This window comes from Schistocerca piceifrons, chromosome 10 (assembly GCF_021461385.2).
Source record: "Schistocerca piceifrons isolate TAMUIC-IGC-003096 chromosome 10, iqSchPice1.1, whole genome shotgun sequence".
Taxonomy (NCBI): domain Eukaryota; kingdom Metazoa; phylum Arthropoda; class Insecta; order Orthoptera; family Acrididae; genus Schistocerca; species Schistocerca piceifrons.
The window spans coordinates 53,892,235-53,910,582 of NC_060147.1; positions in this window are offsets into that span (position 1 = coordinate 53,892,235).

Below are 18,348 nucleotides of genomic sequence, written 5' to 3' on the forward strand. Positions count from 1 at the left end.
AATTGGCATGGGCAGCTGTACATGTACACGCCATTCAAGCTCTGTTTGACTCAATGTCCAGGCGTATCAAGGCCGTTATTACGGCCAGAGGTGGTTGTTCTGGGTACTGATTTCTCATGATCAATGCACCCAAATTGCGTGAAAACGTAATCACATGTCAGTTATAGTATAATATATTTGTCCAATGAATACCCGTTTATCATCTGCATTTCTTCTTGGTGTAGCAGTTTTAATGGCCAGTAGTGTATGTAAATTCTTGTTTGTCTGTATTCCCCATAGACTCTGAAATCCCCGCTCCACAGTATCCTAGCACACTGCTAGAGGAGCCTAAAGAAAATGGCGCTGCCCATAATTTAACCGACCAGTCGTCCCGTTTTCACCACGAACCAGAATACACGATTCACACACTCAATCGGAGTTCTCGATACATAAAAGTACTTGGAGTAGTACCCGATATACTGAGACAACTACGTAACACAACGAAACATTTTTCCGACATTATAATATACTAGCTTACTACTTTTTTTTTAGTAAACCGAATGTATACTGAAGTGACAAAGTGATGGCATATCTCGTAATATCTTGTCCGGCCTACTTTTGCCCGCCGTAGTACAGCAATTCGACACGGCATGGACTCAACAAGTCGTTGGAAGTCCACTGCAGAAATATTGAGTCACGCTGCTTCTATAGCCGCCCATAATTGTGGAAGTGTTGCCGGTGATGGATATTGTGCACGCACTGACCTCTCGATTGTGCCCCATAAATCGTTGATAGGATTCATGTCGGGTGATCTGTGTGGCCAAATCATTCGCTCGAATTGTCCAGAATGCTCTTCAAACTAATCGAGCCCAATTGTGACCCATTGTCATGTTTGGAACACGAAGTGCATGAATGGCTGCAAATGGCCTACAAGTAGCCGAACATAACCATTTCCATTCATCGATCATAAACACAACCCACAGCATTATGCAGCTACCATCGGCTTGCACAGCACCTTGTAGACAACTTGGATGCATGGCTTCGAGAGGTCTAAACCACATTCTAACCTTACTATCAGCTCTAACCAGCTGAAATCTGAACTCATCTGACCGGGTCACGGTTTTACAATTGCCTAGGGCCCAAGCGATATGGTTACGAGTCCAGGAGACGCGCTGCAGGCGATGTTGTGCTCTTATCAAAAGCAATCGCGTCGGTCATCTGCTGCCATAGTCCACTAACGCCAGATTTCGCCGCAGTGTCCTAACAGATACGTTCGTCGTACGTCCCACAATGATTTCTGCGGTTATTTCACGGAGTGTAGCTGGTCTGTTGGCACCGACAACTCTACGCAAACGCTGCTGCTGTCGGTCATTAAGTGAAGACCAACGGCCACTACGTTGTCTATGGTGACACTGTGGATCTCGGAGTATTGAATTCCCTAATAATTTCCGAAATGGAATGTCCCATGCTTCTAGGTCCTATCACCATTCCACGTTCAGAGTCCATGAATTCCCGTCGTGCGTCCATGATCACGTCAGACACCTTTTCGCATGTATCACCTAAGGAAAAATAACGGCTCTGACAATGCACAGCGCTTTTATACCTCGTGTACGCGATACTATCGCCATTTGTGTATGCGCACATTGCTATCCCATTACTTTTGTTAACGCATTATCTGTATTTTGTTACAAAATGGTTCAAATGGCGCTGAGCACTATGAGACTTAACTTCTGAGGCCATCAGTCCCCTAGAACTTAGAACTACTTAAACCTAACTAACCTAAGGACTTCACACACATCCATGCCCGAGGCAGAATTCGAACCTGCGACTGTAGTGGTCGCGCGGTTCCAGACTGTAGCGCCTAGAACCGCTCGGCCACCCCATTTTGTTACAAAATATGTATGATCAGAAAATATCACGAATTTGTAGTAACTATGTTTTTCTAAGTTTTTGAAAGTAATAGTTACTACTGTCATTACTCCTGTAATTTATTTTAGCATATTATTTGAAGAAATATGTAAAAGAAATAATCATATATAAAATTCTATGGATATAAAAACCGATACTCCGTAAGATCACTGTGCTACGAGTTTTTGTAACTCTGCTCTTCTTGACCTAACATATTTTGGGACGTGTTTATAGTAGTAGTGTGTTGTAAATCGAAACTGGAGCATGTGTTTAAAGAGACAGACATTTATTAGCTGCAGTATACCATCGTTGCAGTTACTAGGAAGTCCAGTTGATTTGACAGTTTTCAAATTCGAACGTTGTAATGGTTTTTCGCAATAACAGAGGAGACGTTCATTGCAAGACTATCGACAAGTTGTAGTATGAGGTGGAATTCGTTTCCTGCAACAATGCATGCCGTGCTGGTGTAAGTGTACGGCGACGGTGCACCACAACATGACACAAGGGTCAGCAGGCGTTTCCACTGTGGACAAACGAGTCTGCGTAACGAAGAAAAAAGTCAGGGATCGTTCGCCTGCGGAGAACCGGGTATCGGAATAGCAAGAGAAATGGAGCTTCTGGTGGCCAAGCAGCGGCGTATCGCAATTAAGGCTTATTGTAAATGGTGAAAATCTCTCACGGGTTTAGTTTACAAAAATTTGCATGACTAAGATCGTCTCCTGAGTTCCACGGTTGCTCACACCCGTTTCAAAAGGCTGCCGAACCGAGCCGGCAGCGGAAATGTTGCAGTTGTGCTTGACCGTTCCAGATGAGTTCATTTAGCTGTCAGATCAGCACAGACGTGTGCTGGGTGTATCAATATAATCCCGGGGTAGAGGAGCAAAGCGAGCAGTGTATATTGAGTGACTGCCAGACAGATCCATTGGAAGAATCCTCACAGAATATAGTCTATCAACAAAGCAGGTAGCTTACAAAAGACCCTCTCGACAAATATTTGAATATAGTTTGTCAGTTTCGGATCCGTATGACATAAAATGAACAGATAAAATAGAGAAGGTCCAAAGAAGGGCAGGTCGGCGATAGCGTGAAAGCGTCACAGAGGTGACTCCAACTGCAATAGTGTCGCTGTACATCACTATGTTGTCTACTGTCAAAATTCCGAGAGCCTACATTCAGAGGAGTGTCAGCCAGCATAATGCTTCCTCCTACATATATCTCTCGAAAACATCATGAAGACTAGAGGGATTCGCCACCATGCAGAGGCTTACCAGCAGTCCAACATTCCACGAACTATTGGTGACGAACAGGAAAAGTGGGAAGTGACAGTGGTACACAAATTACCCTCCGCCACACACCGTAATTTGCGGAGTGTAGACGTATTGAAACGGGTTCAACAGCCAACATTAAGAGTACCGGGCGCCCTCGTTCTGGCCGATCTGTGCAAAACATCGCTATGGTTCGTGACAATGTGGCTGTGGTTGTTAGTTCACTGAAGTCGGTTCTTCACCGTTTTGAAGAGCTGGACATACCACATTCTTCAGTACGGCGAATTTCACGGTATGTTCTCCATTATTAACATTACAGAATTCAGTTCATGCAGTAGCTGAAACACGTCGAGCATATAGGTGATAGGCTCAGGAAGCCTAATGTTTTGCGAGGAAAGCTATCTTTAGTGATCTACACGGATTTGTGACTAAGTAGAACTGCTTATCTGGGAGCCAGAATATCTTTGCATGGTTCAAGAGTGGGAGACGATTTGGTGTGGCTTTTGGGTGGGCAGCATCACTAGCCCTTATTTCTTTGGAGACAAGTCGGGGCAAGCTGTCACAGTCAATGGAAACTGATACGGTGTGATGATGAGAGATTTTATGTTGCCTCATTTCGGTTGAGTAGACAAGTAAGAGTTGCGGCGTTAGCAGGTTGATGCTACCCGGCACACTCAGCGAAACAACTGATGTTCTCCATGAGCGGTTTCTGCATCAAATCGGTATGTGTATAAAAATCTCAGATACATCCGCACGTTAAGGAAGGAAATTCTACGTGTTGCTGGCGGAATGGAAGTGGAACCTTCTCAGGAAGTCGTCGCGAATTTCGTGGACTCAGAATTCCTCCGTGGCAGTACGGTAGAGGTGGTCATGCGCCAGATATCATTTGGGAAGGTGTGAGCAGCATGATCATGCATTTTGTTAACGTTTTCTTTTCTTTTTTTAAAGAAATAAAGTTTGTAATATTGTATATCATAATCGGCACATTTTTGAAGGACTCTATAGAGAAAAAAAATTCTTCATAAATAGTTCTTAGTAGATATTTATACGGAATTGAAGCTATAAATTGTTATATATATGTGGAACACAGAGCACTGCATGGAAGTGAAACGTAGAGCATAAGAAGACCAGAGGAGGAGAAGCAAAGTGGGCAGATAGAGCACAACGTGAAGTTAGGAAAGTAACAAATGAGGATAGAAGTCGATGGAAGACACTTGACACGCAAAGGGACATTTGGGAAAAGTTTATTTCAAAGTGCCAGCACTGTGTGGAATCTTGCACAAGAGCAGAGATATGGACAAGAAAAGGGGTTTTTCAATTTCTGATATGCTGGTTGTCCTCTACAGCAGACGTTTTGCATGGGTGGTAACGACATGCCTGGCAGGTACTGAGCAGAGATTGGGAAGGAGATGGATACTGAGAGAGATGGAGGAGGAGGTGGGGTGATGGAGAAAGAAGGGAGGGTGAGACGGACAGAGATGGAGATTATGCACGTAGAGAGAGAGGAGGAGAGGATGGTTAGAGAAGGGAGAACGAGGTTGACTGAGAGATCATAGAGGAAGAGACCGACACAAAGAGTAAGGAAGGAAGGTTGGTAGGTAGGAAGGTAGGTAGGTAGGTAGGTAGGTAGGTAGGTAGGTAGGTAGGTAGGTAGGTAAGGATTCAACATCCCATCAACAAGGCCATTGGAAACGGAGCACAAGCTCGGATTGTTTAGAGTCACAGAAGGAAACTAGTCGTGCCCTTCCAAAGGAACTGGAGCAATTTAAGGATATCAAAGAGAACTTTAATTAGGATGGTCGTACACAGATTTTAACTGTTGTCATTCCGAACGCGAGACCAGTGTGTCAACCACTGCACCACCTTGCTCGGGGAGAGTGAGTGTGTATAGAAAGAGTAGATGAACAGAGAGTGTGGGGCGAGGACAAGACGGATGGGGATAGAGGCAAGGAGGGGATAAACAGAGAGATGAGGAGGAGGAGGAGGAGATATAAAGCGACACACACACACACACACACACACACACACACACACACACACACACACACACACATGCGCGCGCAGAGAGAGAGAGAGAGAGAGAAAGAGAGAGATAGGGGGAGGAAGAGGTGTAAACAGTGAGTGGGGAGCAGATTATTTGTGCAACATATGTGTCAAATGTCAGAAAGGCGTTTCTGAAAGTATTTGTATGGAGTGTAGCCATGTATGGAAGTGAACCGTGGACAATAAATAGTTTAGACAAGAAGAGAATAGAAACTTTCGAAATGTAGTGCTACAGAAGAATGCTGAAGATTAGATGGGTAGATCACATAACTAATGAGGAGGTATTGAATAGAATTGGGGAGAAGAGGAGCTTGTGCCACAACTTAACTAGAAGGAGGGATCGGTTGGTAGGACATGTTCTGAGACATTGAGGGATCACCAATTTAGTATTGCAGGGCAGCGTGGAGGGTAAAAATCGTAGAGGGAGACCAAGAGATGAATACACCAAACAGATTCAGAAGGATGTAGGCTGCAGTAGGTACTGGGAGATGAAGAATCTTGCACAGGATAGAGTAGCATGAAGAGCTGCATCAAACCAGTCTCAGGACTGAAGACCACAACAACAACAACAACAACAACAACAACATGTGTCAAACGTGTACACGAGAGAAGCTGTAGGGAAAAGTCTAACTGTTGTGTACATAGTTCCGCGTAGTCAGCGCGTACACAACTTTCCCACTAGAGCGCGCCCCGCTAAGCACAACAGTGCAGGCGCAGCGCTCGTCCATCTCTGCACTACAAGATGGCGCTACCTTAGAGACGGACCAAATTCTGCTTCCGCCGATCCGCGTATTAATATGTAAAGCAACCAATAAGATTGCTGCTAATGTAGAACCTTTACTCCTCACGGATCACACTCGCGCAGTGATACATGAACGCGCGAGGTATTATAACGAGTGTACAGACGTCCGATTAGTCAGTCTGCATTTGTCTGCACCAGTCTGCATTAGTCTGTACCAGTCTATAGGCAACTTTTAGTATGCGCCTAATAAGAGTACCATATTCCTGTACATAGCCATGAAGATAAATGAATAGACACTTTGTCAAGTATCAGAGATATGTGAGAATAAGATTAACGTACCAAGACCAAAGGAACTTCAGATTGTCAATTGTAAACAGCATCCAGAATCAAGTTACGTAATGTCTATGCTTTTTATTATTTCAATAAATGTGTGTGAAAATTAATCAAGTTCTGTTTAAAGTTGGTCACTGTCAATCTGCTACTCTAAGCGTGCAAGTGGCATTTCTATCGTCTGACCTAACGGCAGAAGATAAACATTCCACGACAAGACCACGAGACATATTGCTGACACTCGCCTACTTCGATAGAGCGACAAGTCAAATAATCTGATGGTGTGTGTACCGAAGGTCTTACAGTACGCACACCACACTAGCCATGTTGTAAAGTGTGTTTGATATAGAAGTCATGTAGAGAGGTAAAATTGGCACAAGATGAGAAAAGAGGGCAACTTTAAGTCAGTAGGAGGACTGCTGATTAAAAAAATCACTTTATTGTTGCTGAAAAGCAGAAGCAATACGAACTGATGCAAGATATAGATTCAAAAATGACTGACTGCTGTATTACTTATACTGCCTGTACATATTAGCAGCTAGAGACAGAATGTTTTGGCAGCGAAATCTTCAGGGCTAATCTGTGGTTCGGCTTTTCGTGACTTGACCTTGAAGATCGCAAATGTTTAGCCCAGCTACCGTGATTGTCAGTCAAACCGCACCGAACGCTTAAGGACAACAGCACGTTGCGACAACTTAAGAAACTAAACCCACTGTTACATACTCTATGGACAGTGGCCAGTTTCAGCTTCGGAAGAAACGTTTATTCGACTGAGTTCTAGCTGCGATGCAGTTGAGAACTGCGAACATATTGCAGGGTGGACAAAGCCCAACACCTGTCATTCTGTGCTATGTTAAAGCGTTTCTGAGTACAATCAGTAACGCAACATTCTCCGACATCGGCGGACAGCTGTGGACGTATTCACATTAACTTCCAGATTTAGAGAATGAAGTGAAGTGTTCTACATCATCGGACGGCCGTTCTACATGCGAAGAACACTGTGCACTAGTTGGAACATGGCCAGCGGTTTGGGTAACAGCTCTGCCTTCTAGGCAGGGACGTGATGCATAAAACATGGACTGGAGCTGTGTCTTTATGGAAGTGAAAATCGGAAGTACGCTTTGAGAGAGCACCATACAACGCCTCGACGATCTTTAAATTCATAGAAAAAGGGAAGAGTAAACCACAGGGAAACCCAAGAGCGAAAATTCTGCTAAAGAGTGGAACGCAATATGATTTTTCTTTCTTATGAGTACCGCTACATTAAGGCAACGAAAATCCTAACAGTACTAACGCCAAAGACAGTACTGCTCGGAGACAGAGCAATAGGAACAAGAAAAACCAACATTGTGAGAAGAATTTCAGAGGAAAACAGGTCTTCAAATATCTTACGCAAAATGAGAATATATGAGAAATATAAAACATGCTCCAAATTTCATGAACACGGATTGCGGATAAATTAAAAGAGTCAATAAATTTAAATGTCTTACTGAGATAATAAAGAAGAACGGCCGTGAGTGTGACGCTAATAAAGTCAGGGCAAGGAAGAAGAAAATGATCTTTACTTTCACTACAGTTCTGTACAATGGCGTATGTATCACCTCTCAAGCAAAATTACAGCACTAAGTTCCAGTAATAAAATGAGTTTATCACAGACGAATGCTGGTGGTTGGCTAAGAGAGGAGACATAGAGAATACGGCAGACACGTAGAGGAAAATGCTAAGAAAAATATTGGGGCCAGTAAAACAACGGTGAATAGAGGAAGAGTGTATATAACTTCTGTACAGGAAAAAAGAACAATAAATTTAACAATGAGAAATCGCTGACTGACTTTTGCAGCCATTTAGTTCGGATGAGTGAAAACAGGGTATCAAAGAGATTTTTTGAACGTGTCAACCGCATGAAAACTTCTCTTGTGCAAGTGAGTCCACGAAATAAGAGGTGCTATGAAGCGATCAAATATGAAATTATGAGTAAACATACGTTCCGGAAGAACTTCCAGAGAAAACAAAAAAGGAACAATTAAGCAGGGCCGGCCGCGGTGGTCTAGCGGCTCTAGGCGCTCAGTCCGGAACCGCGCGACTGCTACGATCGCAGGTTCGAATCCTGCCTCGGGCATGGATGAGTGTGATGTCCTTAGGTTAGTTAGGTTTAAGTAGTGCTAAGTTCTAGGGGACTGATGACCATAGATGTTAAGTTCCACAGTGCTCAGAGCCATTTGAACCATTTTTTGAATTAAGCAGGATGGTCAGAACTTCGGAAACAACAGCACTTTGATCGATTGAAATGTTGAAACTTCCTGGCAGATTAAAACTGTGTGCCGGACCGAGACTCGAACTCGGGACCTTTGCCTTTCGCGGGCAAGTGCTCTACCAACTGAGCTACCCAAGCACTACTCACGCCCCGTCCTCGCAGTCTTACTTTTGCTAGTATCTCGTCTCCTACCTTCCAGACTTTACAGAAGCTCTCCTGCGAACCTTGCACTCCTGAAAGAAAGGATATTGCGGAGACATGGCTTAGCCACAGCCTGGGGGATGTTTCCAGAATGAGGTTTTCACTCTGCAGCGCAGAGTGAAAATCTCAAAATGGTTCAAATGGCTCTGAGCACTATGGGACTTAACATCTGTGGTCATCAGTCCCCTAGAACGTAGAGCTACTTAAACCTAAGTAACCTAAGGACATCGCACACATCCATACCCGAGGCAGGATTCGAACCTGCGACCGTAGCGGTCACGTGGTTCCAGACTGAAGCGCCTAGAACCGCACGGCCACACCGGCCGGCGTGATAATCTCGTTCTCGATTGAAATGTTGCCGGAAAAATCGGAAGTTAAATCAGAAGTAGTTATTTTGGTTGTCTTTAGGAGGCCTAAATCGAGTAAAAAGCGGTAAAATTAACGACCAGTTTGGCTTTCTGAAAGATACGGGCACCAAAAAGGCAGCTTTAATATTGAGAGTAATAATTGAAGCAAAACTTAAGCATATTCGAGGAAATTTAATAAGATTCTTCAAAAAGGGGACTGATATGGGGATCCTGCGGAGCCACAAGAGTACCGTAAAATGAGGCAGACAGTTTAAACTCATACGTATCATGTGTGGACGCGCATTGTCCTCTTGAAAAGTGGTCCCATGATATTGTCACATGAGCGGTCAGAGTTCCCTCGGTTACCACCGGCCACGCCCTCAAGTCGTACCGGATGGCTCTACGCACCGTGACGCCAGGAGAAAAACCGCTGTGCTTCTCCAAAACATTGAAAGAATGGGATCTCTGTCCTTGGTGTCAACATAGTCACCAACTATAGTCATCCAGGGTACTACAGAACCACTATTCATTGCTGTACACAATGAATCACCAGTCCACGCTTCCTACTCAAAGCATCACTCCAAACGCAGGCGTTTGTGTTGTGTTAATGGCAGCTTACGCACGGGACAGTAATTTCCCGTTCGACTACTGCTGGTCTCCGACGAATGTTGCGTGACGACAAAGAACTCCGTTACTTGTTATCCGTTGGTAGGTATGAAGGGGTAGGTGAGCTTGGTGCACAATAGGGCAGTTCTCACTTACGATGGGCAGCCTTTGTCTATCGGCTCGCTGACGGCTGGTATGCGTGCCCATGCAGTCCAACACTGGGCTAGCATCACATCCGAATGCTCCATAAATCTGGATATTGCACTGTTCGACCAACCGGCCAAATAAAGACACACAATGGTACCCCATTTCTAGCTCTGTCAAACCTCATAATAACGCTCTCACGAATATGCGGCATTTCTGTGTACATTATAGTGATCACTGAACGCCCGACGCTGATAACAGCACTAAACGCGCACCACACTAGCGCAATCTGGTGGCCATTCTGCCTGTCGCAGATAACTGGAACCTTAATCATTTAAATACCTATTGATGGCAAGTTTTCTGGGTGCTTCACGTTTTTGTCAGGCGCAATATAATGTGTAAACAAAGAGGGAACGATAAGAATATAATATCCAGAGAGAAGAATTAAAAGTGAGAACTTGACGGAACGTAGTAATAATAGTGTACAAAAAAATGATCATAAGCTCTTATTGTTAGTCAGGCGTATATCTACAACTGACATTGTCATCCTCAGAAAAAGCAGGACTTGTTAAATAGAACAGTCTAAGGAGCACAAAATAAGGACGAAAGTAAAAGATACGTGAAGGTTATTAGTAGCAGAAATAAGAACAGCGACAAGTATTAAATCAGAAGTGGGAACCTCAAAGAAAAAGTAGTGATAGAATTCTGCTACCTCACGAGCAAAATAAGACACGTCGGACGAGGCAAGGATAGAGAAGCGTTCTGGTAGAGGTAAAGAGGGTATTCGTATTGTATTATTATAAAACATCGACTTTAGTTTGGGGCAGAAATTTCTGAGAATTTAAGTCTGGGGCACAGTCCAGAGTGGAAGCGAATCGTAGACTGTGGGAAAACCCGAAACGAAGAAAATCGAACTGTTTTTCATGTAGTATTACATATCGTTTTTAAAAATGATGTGGACTGATAATGTAAGACATCAGGAAGTTATCTGCGGATTTGACGAGATAAGGTGTGTGTAGAACATAGGAAGTTGAAGAAGGGACAGCGTGATAGATGTATTATGCCATCAAAGAATACATACTATGGCACTTCAAGCAGCGACACAGGCTTATAAAAATTGTATGCGAAGATGGAAATTGTGATACCTTATATGCAACAAGTAACTAAGGAGGGTGGGTGAGGGTACTACTCTGAAAATGCAGAGACTGGTGCAGGAGAGAAAGTAATCGGACATAACACTAAGCTAATCAGACAGTTGATGTGAAACACAAAAAAAGAGAATCCGAAGGTGTTCAGTAAATGGGGTGGAGGTCTTGTAATTTTGATTGTAGTGAAAGTAAAAGAGAGATGAGGAAGAGATGTTGCCATGAGAATGATTGAGGGGAGACCATGGAAGATTTTTGCTGGATTCGAAGATAAATGAGGAGGCCGAGACACAGCCTGAGATGGATACACGACATTGGAAAATATATAGGATTAATAGATGGGCACAGGACTCAGATACGTGAAAACTGACGAAAGGCAGGATGTGAAGTATAGCAATCGTATGTACGGTTTCTTCCGTCACTTCTTGGTCTAACAGTTCATATTTATCTTGTTTCTGTTAATACTTATTTCCAACCGGTTTCCGGCTTATTGGGTCATTGTCAGGAAACAAGTACCCAGTACCAATAGGAATACTAGTGTGTACGAAACGGAACATTAAAAACAAACACACTCAATCTTTGGAAAGGACATTAAGTAAGAAACTTCAAATTAAGCGTCCATCACAAGTACTATTCACCAAACATATTAAATTTCAACATACAAGATGGATTGTATCAAAATCGTTGTATGAACGTAATAGTAAAATAATATTAAACATCAAATACTTCCCAATCTTCTGCAAAATTGAAGATTTGATCGCGAACCAGCTGCCAACCGGTTAGGCGACATTAAGGTGAATATCGCAAACGTAGATAACATGATGTACGACTTACACAGATGTTATTTATACAAAGGATACATAAAATATGTAGAGAGTTTACACAGGAAAACGTTACATCCTTTTTTCCATGGCACAAAAATAATTACATTAACTCGAAAAGTTCATGCAAATATTTGTGAGTGATAAAAATGTAATGTTTCCTATGTATTTTATGTACTTTTTATCTTCTGCACAAATAACATCTGTGTAAGTTATACATCGTTTTACCTGTATTTCCGACATTTAGTAGTCACTTGAATGTCGCCGAAGAAACCAAAAACCGTTTCTTGCCCAATTGTAATTTTGCAGAAGATTAGGAAGTATTTCCGTTTAATAATGTTATGTTCTGCCGAGCAGAAATGGAATATTCAGTTAATATTAACAGTAATGTTCATTGGGCAAGGAGAGTGGTATAAGGACTATTTTATTGTTTCTAGTGATGAATGTGGTCATTTGGACTGAAGTTTAGGACTGTGTAGCTGACTGGCTGAATAATGCGAAGCTTAAGACTGGGGACGTTCTAAGCCGTACATCATCCCCACCTCATCATAGATTTGTGTTGAATGCTTATTTACCTCCAATGCTTCTAAACGGACTGTTGTTTTTTTCGAATTTGTCGGCCATATATACCACTTGTCTGGACTTCGTATATGTGACCTTACTTCAGCACATGCTCAGCCAGAGTGGAATCTGATTTGTGTTACCTAAAGCTTCGTTCACTGTAGATGAAATAGCTCTGCCTATTGAGCGGCAGTCAGTTTGTTACAGTCAGTGCGATTGATTTTACGATCTGAACTACGGCTTCATGGGTATATTGCGCCGTTTTCTCGTTTATGCCGAGTGACTTTCCTAAATATTACATTTGTTTCCACAAACATGTAGCACAGAATAACTGTCATTATACGTTACTTCGGTTTTGCTTACAGACTTTAATATTACGTTCATGCAACTCGTGCGGTTTCGTTATGTGCGGCATTTGATACTGTCCATACTGTAAATTATAATTTACCACGTTTGCTGCACAACACCAGTCATGAGGCCTCGATCTGACGTTTGTCACCTAATGTCAGGGCCAAAGATTCTGTGTAAGTTTATAGTATCTTTGTTTCTAATATTTGGTTTCCTTCACAGTAGCGTCCCCTGTGAACGCTAGTCAGGTGTTTCCTAACGATGGTCCAGTAAGCAGAGAACCGATTCGACATGAACAATTGCTTGTAGAGCAAAACCATAGTTTGTTTCTCAAACTTAAATATGAAATGTAATAGTTACGTGTGCTGTTAGGTAGTATCGTGCGTTCTGTACAAAAAAAAAGTTGTCTCAGGTTTTGAGCTTAAGATTATTTTTTACAGGCAGGGGAACTTCTATCTCCAAATTACCTCTGTAACAAATATCTTCGGTTTTTGTTAATGTTTAGAATTCGACATTTACATGCCTGTTTTGAAATAGTGTTCAGACTGGCAAGATAGATTAACTAGCTTTTTAGTAGACTAAATCACTTCAGCAAACAATAAGAGTGTTGGCCCTCTTTCTCAAACAGTGATACGGTTCATGAAAGTTAAAGCACTCTACGATAACTTTTGTTATACTGTTCAGACTTAAGTTATTTTAAATTCGTTCAGCACTGATTGTCCGAGTAAAGGGGTTGATGTTACGTAAAATGCGACTCCTGAACAGTGATCTGATTAATGTAAATAAGTTTTCAACACTGTTTAAGATAACAGTTGGTGGTGTCCACTACAATAGCCAAGAGCGCAAGAATTATCTTGTTCACCACAATATACATGCGTTTAAATGTTTGTGTCAGGTTTGTTACTACCTCTTATATGTCATGCACATCCATGAAGACCATCCCAGTTGGTTTCTATGCAAGGAGAAATAGTATAGGGTGTTTTCTTGTGTGTGTTGTTTTATAAGACGTTCTTCATCCTTGAGTATCTCCTCACTATGGATCCATGGAACGAAACGTACATCTAATGTATTCCAATCTAATATAACGTCAACTGAAAAGTGTAGATGAAACGTTCACCCTACGGTGGATAACTAATTCATGATGATGGTGGTGGTGGTGGTGGTGGTGAAACGTGAACACTTTTTGTATCGGCAATAGAAAACAAGTGATTAATTCCTTGACAAAGTCAATGGAACAGCACTAAAACTACAAATGGAAATCCAACATTCAAAAGACTGGGCAGTTGCGAGTAGGACGTGCACACAGAGTGTTCTGTACAAACTTAATTATGTATAAAGGCAGTTCATCCATTCCGGTAATCGAAGATTTCGACGATTTTTGTCTGTTAGGACACTGAAGATTGCTAGAAAATGGGATTACCGGACTTCCGAGAATGTTTTAATTTCAAGTTCTAGGTCAGATAACAAATGAAAAAAGAAAACCTGTGTCGTGTAATATAAATGCAAAAAAACAAAAAAAAATTCAGATTTTTTTCTTTGGTTGTACTGTGAAACCTGTTTTCTTGCCAAATTTCATGATTCTGTCTGTAGGGGAAGGACCCTACAGGTTTTAGCGAGTGAGTTTGCGGGTATCAATATATGTAACACATACGGCCGCACCCTTTGTTTGCACTGACTTAGAAGTTTCACTTTTTTACATCGCCAAGGTACCGTAGACCTTAATGTGTGACACACATTTCAACTTGATACGTCAACCCGTTTATGATAAAAGGGGTTCTTAGCAGTCGGACGGACAACAAAGTGATCCTGTAAGGATTGAGGAGCAAATACCTGGGGGAAATGGTGGTGGTGAATTAAAAGGGAATAATTTCTCGACCCGTCAGTGGAGAACTTCGCAAGCTACTGGATGAGGTGCAGACAACTCTATTCTTTAGGTACCACACGTTTTTCCGATCGTCGTTCTCTAGATATGACTGTGGACGCTGGCTTCATATTTGGTAGCACTTCGCTTGCCATTTTCACTTTTATTCATTGCTATAGGCTCGTTCACCGCTTTGATTGCATCTTGGGGATGACGTGCCTATTACCAGTGTGACGGATTTTTTTTTTTTTTTTGTGTCACGTTTGGAAACAAAAATTAATTACAGTGCGCTTTAACAGCCTGCCAGGTGCAAATGTCGCACGCATTTATTACTTTTTTCTTTATTTGGGGAAAAAATTCCATCTCTGTGAAAAAATAGCGCTGTCAGGTAAGAATGGAAAGCGGCAGTAGGAGCGACCTCTGCCATTTGCAGCGGTCACATACCGAAACAGTTTACTGTCCAACGGCGGACCCGTTAACTTTACTGAATTCTTTCCCATTACACAAGAAACAACAAATAACAAACGACGCCCCTAGTAATTGATACAATAGTGATTTCCACGAAAGAACCAAGGCTAGTGAAAAAAATCTGGTGTCTCTTGCATAGTGTGACATATTTACAGTTCGTAAGCTTTTGATATACTTCATATACCGCTATTTCAGTGACTTCTATCTTCTTCCGCAACTGTCTTTGTAAATAACTGGAACTCACTTCATGTTACTCTCTCACTAAGGGTAGATTTAAGGGAGGAAGGAAGGCGGATGCTAACTCTGGAGCTGTTGAAGCAATTTTAACATAGTTTCCCACCAAGCTTGACTTATACTCTGGGAAGCAAAAAGCAACTCCGGGCATGAGTCTCCCAACATACGCCCAAAGAGACATCATGCGTGCAAAATGTGTGAGATGATAAAATAAAATGAGCTGTGCTTCTTCACATTTTATAACTTTATTTCATTTACCCCACTTCCTTCTCTCTCCTACCCCACTCCTCCTCCTCCCCCCCCCACTGTTCTGCGCCTCCCCCCCCCCTCTTCCCCCGCACCACCTTCGAAAGTTATATAAATATATCATAGTTCACAGCTGCATAACATCATCCCGGTGTGTAGTTCCGGTGGATACGAAAGTGTTGCTTGTAGAACAACGCAGGCAAATGCAATCGTTACCTGGAATACTTTAGTACCTCTAGTAAATTAACTGAAACAACGTACTTAGTTTTTGATTTGTTTTATTTTTAGATCTGAAGGTCATCAAATACAATGGGTTGATTGCTAAAGGCATGACACCCATTATGTGGCAGTTGGTTTGACGGAACATAGACACATAAAAACAGTAGGAAAGACGATGAATTTCAGTGAGGAATCCATACTTTTCACCGTCACTGGACTGACTGCTGGCGGTCCTTGGCGTAATTTCATTGGTAAGATTGGGGGATGTGGGTGGGAAGGAGTGGCTAACCGATGTTAGCGTCGAATTCACAATTTTCACTCTTGGTGACAAAAAAGTTCAAATTTAGTCGAAAAGAACGATTAGAGGCCTCCACACGCTATTACAGAGCACTGAAATTACCAGAAGTAATATCCCCATGCCAGAGAAATTCTAATACTAACTAAATAGGCAGCGCCAAATCAGGTAGTACTGAAACAATGCGTTCGTTTGCTTGGTAATCTTCCGTAGCACCTGTTAAAATCAACCATTACTGGTTTCCTCATATTAAGCTTACTGCAGTTAATTAAAGAGAGTTTTACACCAGACGAGTTTCGCTTTTATTTGCAAAGCATCTTCTGTGGTCACTGGTGTTTCTACCCCTTTTTGTTAGCAAAGGTAGATGTCGAAAGAATCTTCGTCACACACACACATATTTGGCAGTTTTTACCTTTCTGCAGTTTTTACCTTTCTGCAGTTTTTACCTTTCTGCAGTTTTTACCTTTCTGCAGTTTTTACCTTTCTGCAGTTTTTACCTTTCTGCAGTTTTTACCTTTCTGCAGTTTTTACCTTTCTGCAGTTTTTACCTTTCTGCAGTTTTTACCTCAATGCAGTTTTTACCTCAATGCAGTTTTTACCTCAATGCAGTTTTTAACTCAATGCAGTTTTTAACTCAATGCAGTTTTTAACTCAATGCAGTTTTTAACTCAATGCAGTTTTTAACTCAATGCAGTTTTTAACTCAATGCAGTTTTTAACTCAATGCAGTTTTTAACTCAATGCAGTTTTTAACTCAATGCAGTTTTTAACTCAATGCAGTTTTTAACTCAATGCAGTTTTTAACTCAATGCAGTTTTTAACTCAATGCAGTTTTTAACTCAATGCAGTTTTTAACTCAATGCAGTTTTTACCTCAATGCAGTTTTTACCTCAATGCAGTTTTTACCTCAATGCAGTTTTTACCTCAATGCAGTTTTTACCTCAATGCAGTTTTTACCTCAATGCAGTTTTTACCTCAATGCAGTTTTTACCTCAATGCAGTTTTTACCTCAATGCAGTTTTTACCTCAATGCAGTTTTTACCTCAATGCAGTTTTTACCTCAATGCAGTTTTTACCTCAATGCAGTTTTTACCTCAATGCAGTTTTTACCTCAATGCAGTTTTTACCTCAATGCAGTTTTTACCTCAATGCAGTTTTTACCTCAATGCAGTTTTTACCTCAATGCAGTTTTTTTTACCATGCATTTGCGTCACTTACACTTCACCCCATTTTTGAAAATCGAACTGAAGTTATTCATGTTCTCACTCAGGATAGTATTACTTTTTTACAATAATTAACGCTGTACTACTGTGCTGAGAGAGAACTTCAGTTCGATTTCCGAAAGTGATGTGAAGTGTACATAACTCAAATGCAGGTAAGAAAAAGTGCAAAAAAATGGTTCAAATGGCTCTGAGCACTATGGGACTTAACATCTATGGTCATCAGTCCCCTAGAACTTAGAACTACTTAAACCTAACTAACCTAAGGACATCACACACATCCATGCCCGAGGCAGGATTCGAACCTGCGACCGTAGCAGTCGCGCGGTTCCGGACTGAGCGCCTAGAACCGCAAGACCACCGCGGCCGGCGAAAAAGCGCAGAAAGGTAAACACTGTCGAATGTATGTGCGTAACGAAGTTTATTTCGACATCAACTACTGCTATCAAAAAGGGAAGAAGCAGTGGTTTAGAGAATACATAAACAAGAGGCAGCAATGACTACAGAAGATTATTTGTAAATAGAGGCGAAATGCATTTGGTGCAAAATTCTCTTTCATTAATTACAGTAAGCCAAGTCGGAGAAATCAACAATAATTATTACATCAAACTTGTTGCGTGGTAAAAATGAGTTACTCTCCTGCGTGACTTAAGTAGAAACTCTCACGGTGCTTGTAACAAGCCTAGACTGAAATTCGTTTTCCAGATAGAGTCGATCGATGCCGGTCTCTCTATCTATGAGTCATCCGATACCACTTCAGTCGTATTTGCGCGGTATGTGATTTTTTTTTAGGGGAGCCCGGATTTTTATTGCATTTTTCAGTATTTCTACTATATTTTTTTGGTATTTATGAGAATGTTCGGTATGTTTTTAAGCGGATGTATGTGCACTGCAGAAAGCTAGCCATCTTAGTATTTATTACGATCAGTTTCAATAAAAATGAATAAAGTGATACATGTCGTAAACTGAAAATAAGGTATTGTAAAAAACTGTGGCATGAATACAGATTTTCTTCACATCATCACAATGTCACAAGGGACATTTTGTTTCGGTCTAAACAGTGAAAATATGTATCTTTCGTGTAAGATTGTCTTTGGAGGTTGTTGTCACCA